Source organism: Mastomys coucha, unplaced genomic scaffold (assembly GCF_008632895.1).
Source record: "Mastomys coucha isolate ucsf_1 unplaced genomic scaffold, UCSF_Mcou_1 pScaffold6, whole genome shotgun sequence".
NCBI classification, from domain to species: domain Eukaryota; kingdom Metazoa; phylum Chordata; class Mammalia; order Rodentia; family Muridae; genus Mastomys; species Mastomys coucha.
Genome location: NW_022196912.1, coordinates 60,667,982 through 60,674,307, shown reverse-complemented (window position 1 = coordinate 60,674,307; position 6,326 = coordinate 60,667,982). Strand labels below are relative to the sequence as shown.

Here is a 6,326-nt window from a genome sequence, read left to right as displayed (position 1 = left end):
AGCCGGGTATCTGGTTCTGATTCATTTCCATAGGCTCCAAACCCCTAGTGAGTTGAGTCGAGTTTGTCGTATCTGGCGTCGGTTGGAATTCTTCCGTGAACACAGCAGGGCTACCACAGCTCACTTGTGCCCTTTTCACTGGGACCAGCTCTACTGTGCTGCCCAGGTAAGGTTCAAAGCCTGCTCTCTGGAGTGCTGCATCTGGTGAGGGACAAGTTTAGCCCTCCTGAACTCATGACCCTAAGGGCAGTTTTCCCAATCACCAGAGATAGCAGGGGTGGGGGGGTGGGAGGAACACTTCTATACCCATGCCACCCTACAGTAGATGTATTAAAGTCAGCTCTCCCACACTTGTATCCTCAAGGCTGGCTGTCTAACCTACCCCCACCATCAGGGCCAGCTTCACTGTGCTGCCTGAGTGAGGTGCAGGGCCCACTTTCCTGAGGGATGCCAGTGTTGAGAGATGGAGCCAACTATCCAGAGATCCATATCCAGTAAGTGGCTGAGCCAATTATGCACAGCTCCTGGACATACACGTGGTCTTCAGTGGATGCCCAAACCTGGGACATCTTCATGTTCTCTAGTGGTAATATGAGCCATGGACATCAACACCAACTCCTGCCACTCTGTAACCATAAACTCAGACATGGCTCTCAGCAGCATCTTGGGCTGGGACCTCACGATGACCTCAGGTAGCAGGGCTGGCCACTCACAACAGGCTCCTTCTTGCCACCCTCAAGTCTCCAGTTCCATCTTTCTTCATAATGCTCAAGCTGCTCTACTACTCTTTCTCTTCCCCGACCACCACATGCTCATACATGGCAGTGGCTCCAGCTACAGACTGGCGACATGGGGTGGCAGGTCCCTTGGTGACATCCTCTATTCACATATTCACAAACACGTATCTATGCCGTGCCTGTGCTGTGCATTGGAGGACAGGTCTGAGGGCAGCATGGTGGTCCACAGGACTCTGTCTGTCTTCTTCCTTCTGTGCTGCACTGCCAAGATTTGATTTGGTTTGGTTTGGTTTGGTTTGGTTTGGTTTGGTTTGGTTTGGTTTGATTGGATTTGCTTTTCTTTGCTTTTCATGCATCCTAGGTATAAAACAGCTTCAGCAGCAAACTAGGCATCAAGCTAGAATGAAGAAAGGACTGCCATCTGCTCTCCCCCGATTTATGTAACTACAACACCATCAGCAAGATGTCTCTTTGTCCATTGCAGGGATTGCTGTCACAATTTTTAAGAGTTCCTTTGATGGCTTTCTTCTTAGGCTGTTACATTTTCAAGGGTGCAGTGGGAGGGGGGGATTTGAGGTGGAGGTAGGGATTGTTGCAGAAGCTTTCTACATTCTTCTTTCTTAGCTGTGCATTATAGACATTAACACCAGTGCAAGAATAGTTTCCTTGCCTTTTGCAATAACCCAGAGCATGGATCCTGGGCTTCTTCATGGTATAATAACAGGATGAATTACAGATATCCACATGTTCCCCAACATAACCACATGACAAGGACCTTTACTTGGCCTCCAGGGGCAGTACAGCTCATGAACACATGGCCCTGTGCCAAAGCATGGGCCATAGACCAGCATGACCTCTTGAAGAAGCACAGGTCATGGAAGTCTTTCAAGGAAGTCCAATCCATTAAATGGACCATTCTTCACCTTGAACAACCTGTCACAGTTCTGAGCTAGCATGAACATGCAGCTAGGTAACTTGTTTGAGGACTGAGTCTGAGCAAGGCCCTGGATGCTGCCCACCATTCCACTGACCCTATTGGGTAACAATTTGTTCCTCCATTAACTACAGCCTTCTCTCACACCCACCACATCTGCCATACCCACTAGACTACTTCTCTGTCTTTCTCACCTCTGCCATGTATTTGTTCATCATAGTGACATGGAAGATGTAGTGTGTCAGAGTATACTCCTTTGCCCAAAGAGCTTTACATGCAAATGTTCATTGCAGTGAGTCATTAGTCTGATTCAAGGCCTCTGGCTTCTGCCATACCATCAAAACTGAACCCTCCTTGATCTTCCTCTTGGATATTCAGCTGTTGCTCAGTCATGGAGATCCTGCAGTTCCAGTTCTGCAGGAGCCACCATTTCACATGATCCAGAAGCTTTCAGGTGCATTAGATGTTGGAATGAACCAACTCAAAGCCCTGGACCAGGGCATAGGTGCTTGCTAAGGTAGTCAGCCCAATTCTCTGCTGGCTGGTAAGGGCAAGGCTAGCCCTTCCACCCATGCTGCCAACTGCCACTACTGGCATTGACAATTGGATTATAAGACCTTTGAAATATTTTAAGTTTTCATAGCAAGAAAATTGGCTGGTAGATTACATGAACAATGCAGTGAGAAGGAGGGACTAGTATCAATATGAGTTGTATCCCAGACAGTTTGGAGATAAACCAAAGCAAGAATAATCATTGGGGCCAAGCACTGATACCCAGCCTAGAAATATTACCAGGCTAGACGTATTTCTGGAAATATTCTATTTCTAGAAATAGAAAATTTATGATGTCCCTTTATAGGACAGTTAATACATTCCTTTGCTATAATCTTAAATGATGTGTGATGATTTGAAAGAACTGGTCACTATTTCAGAAGATACTAACTTACCTCAGGAGAAGTATCTAATTACTGTAGAATCTAATTCAACATTTAGAGATAAAATACTTATACCATGATCCCATAGTGTAACATGGATGTTATTTAGAAATAAATATTTCTGGAAGCTATAAGAGACATGTCACTCATTGATTCAATGAGCATTAATCAACCTCTCCCATTGATTTCCAGGAACATTGTGGTGCTGAACTAGACAATTCTCATAACTTCATAAAATTGACATTGGAGACACAGTTGAGAACTGAGTAAAAGCAGAAATAAGATTTCTATTGTTAAATATTGTGAAATAAGTATATTGTGTTATAAGAAAGAGATTATCTGGGAGAAGCAACTCTCAGGGGGACACTGATTATTTGATACTGAAGTTGTACTTACAGGATAGGCATCCATGCAAAGAACTAAAGGTGAAGGATTCTACACAGAACATCAGGTACTCTAATGGTTGGTTGCTTTTATTTTGTTGGGTCAACTTGACACAATCTAGTATTATCTGGAAAGAGGGGCCTTAATTGAGAAAATATTACATTGGTGCATCAGACTACATTGCCTGTAGGCAAGTCTGAAGTAAGTTTTCTTGATTAGTGATTGATGTTGGATGTTTCATGCGTAGATTGCATAAGAATGTAAGTTGGATACACCATGAAGAATGAGCCAGTAAGCAGCCGTCCTCTGTGTCCTTCTGCTTCAATTTCTGCCATGATTTCCCTCAATGAACTAAGCCTGAGAATATTTAACAAAACATTTCTTTCACAAGTGTTTTTTCTTTCTGAGTGGAAATGGGCCATGAAGATTTGTCAAAGCAATAAAAACCCTAACTACAATAGGAGCAAAGCCTAGAGATGGGAAAAGGAATTCCTGCCTTAGGGTCCACAACAAGCCAGTGCCATTTGAATGAGGAAAACTTGGTAAAATAGCAGAGTTAGTTTATATAGAGGAGTGTTGCTCACACTAAAGTGTTGGGATTTGATTTTAGTCCAATGTATGAAGTAAGATAATTTAAAACTTCTACCTGCAAACACCTAGAAAACATTGGAAAATTATCATCTTTATGCTAAGTTCAGAGTTGAAAGGGGAGAAGATGCCCAGATACTGTGGAGGAATAGATAGATCTTGACTGCAGAGATACAAGGGGACATTCTAGACAGTGGATTGGTGCATTTTTAAATTTCCATCTAGGTAAATGAAGGTGCATTGGTTTGCTTTCTTCTCCTCTGATGAAAGCATGAAAAAAAGCAACTGTCAGGGGAAAGGTTTGTCTCATTTCACATGTTCGGTCACAGCACCTCATTGAGGTCAGTCAGGGTAAAACTCAAGCAGGAACCTAAAAGCAGGTACTGAAGCAGAGGCTGTGAGGGAGTGCTGCATCTGGCCTTGTTAACCATTTTCTGCTTGGCCTTCCTTTTTATATACCACCCAGGAGCACTTGCTCAGGAGCAGCATTGCTTGAGTTTGGTGCTTCCACATGAATCATTAACTTGTCCCACAAACTTGCCTACACATCAATGTGATGGAGCCATTGTCTTAGTTATGGTTAACTCTTTCCAGATGATCCTAACATGTGCCAAGTTGACAAAAATTAACAGAACAGAGAGTACACTCACATAAAAACTAATAAGCACAAAATGAAGGGGACTGCTACAGTTTCCTTTTCTGAACTTTGAGATAAAAATTCTCTTTATTTTCATTTGATCATCCATGAAGTAGACATATTAGTAATGCCTTCTACAAGTATACATTGTGAATACAGCACAGGCTTAGAATCTATGGCCATGACAGTTGTCCATAGAGCAGTGTGTAATGATTTTGAACTGTCATTGTCACATGATATTATTAATAGAAGATATTTGTCCTTTGATGGAAACCTGTGGTCAGACACCAAGGAAGTTCTTTTAGGAGTATCCTGCTCTTTTCTCTTACATTATAATCATAAAATTTTTATTTTTTATCTTAAATATTTGAGACATTCATTAAATTATTTTATAATTTTTCCTTTTGTTTTTATTTGGTTGGTTGGTTTTGGTTTTGGTTTTGGTTTTGGTTTTGGTTTTGGAGGTAAGACAGAGTACATTATGTAACCTTAGCTGACCTGGAACTCACTCTGTAGATCAAGCTGTTTTAGAACAGAGATCCATCTGCTTCTCCTTCCCAAGTACTGGGATTAAAATTATGTACCTCCACATCTGGTTCATTAAATATGAGTACTAGTGACATAATGTTTCAAGAAATAGAGCAAACAAACTTTTACAGTTCTATTTTTTGTTATTTATTTGAAGAGTTACAGAATATGCCTGCTATAGCCCTTATGTGAAGATCAGAGGACAGCCTTCAAGAGTGAGTTCTCTACTTTCATCATGAGGGTCCTGGAAGGTCCAATTTGTGTCATCCGTCTCAGCAGAAAACATCTTTAACAACTATGCCATCTCTTTAACCTGAGGTTTTAAAGTCAATGACAATTCTAAATATTGTATGGGAAGCATGAGGGATAGCAAAAATGGAAACAAGATTTTCAGTTTTGTTTCAACAGGACAAGTAAAAATTAATGGTGTGTGTGGTGGTTGGTTTTAATTGTCAATTTGTTGAATCTCAATAAACTAAAAGGTAGGCTGGCGGGCATTCCCATAAGGCATTCTCTTGATCAGATTATTCAAATTGGGAAGACCAAGCCTAAATGCAGTTGGCACTTCTCAGTGGCATCCCAGACAAAGGAAATATAAAAATATTAGCATTTTGCCTGGTTTCCTTCATATTCAATTCAAAGTTCATCTACTTTGTTGCTGGTAATATTGCTGTTACTACTTTTTCTTCACTGATGTTGGGAACCAGCTTCGGGTTTCCAAATGTAAACTACAACTAGTAGCTCTCCAGAAATCCTCTGGGTCCTTACTACTAGACTAGTCCTACTGAGGTGCCCAGACTTATTATATGAGGAACTACCAGATTCTGAGCCTCTCCAGAATAAAACAACTATTGTTAAACTACACAAATCATACTATATAGACCAACATAATAGATTCCCATTTAATATAAATTCTTTCTATTAGTTCTAGAGAACCCTGACTACTACAGATCCTTAAAACAGGCATGAACTGTTTTAAGACAAAGCAATAGGAACTACAAGAAGGACATATAGGAAGATCCACTCCTAGGCACACTGACACACCCAGGATCAGAGAGTAGACCTTGGGCGCAAGCTCTGCAGCCAGTCCTACAATACCCAGAGGAAGCTCCACTCCCAGGTGCTCTGACACAGCCAGGATCAGAGGTAAGCAGGAACCAACATCTGTCCCAACACGGAAGTAACTAGGACCAGCGGGACTAGGCACTTAGGAACTCTGCCAGCCTAGTGACTCCGGTTCCTTCCTGGTCTGTCTGGGTTAGTGTTCTGAGCAGACCTTGCACACAAGCTCTGCAGCCAGTCCCACAACACACAGAGAAAGGCACACTTCCAGGTGATCTAACAAGCCCGGGATCCTGGAATCACAGGGATCACAGAGGCAGCTTGACTCTGAGGAGTTCTGACACAACCAGGATCATAGGAAGGGCAGGCTCCAGTCAGATTTAGCAAGGGCAGGTAGCACTAGAGTTAACCAGATGGTGGGGGGGGCAAGTGTAAGAAAATAAACAACACAAACAAGGTCACTTGCCATCATCAGAACCCAATACTCCCACCATAGCAAGTCCTGGACACACCATCACACT

The 6,326-nt window shown here is 42.3% G+C and overlaps 1 non-coding gene across 1 annotated transcript; it reads right to left on the bottom strand.

The window, feature by feature from the left end:
• Window positions 1-1,085: 1,085 nt before the first annotated feature.
• Window positions 1,086-1,226, bottom strand: LOC116081320. The gene has a single exon (XR_004114819.1). It is a non-coding gene; the product is annotated as a small nucleolar RNA SNORA48 (small nucleolar RNA).
• Window positions 1,227-6,326: the final 5,100 nt, after the last annotated feature.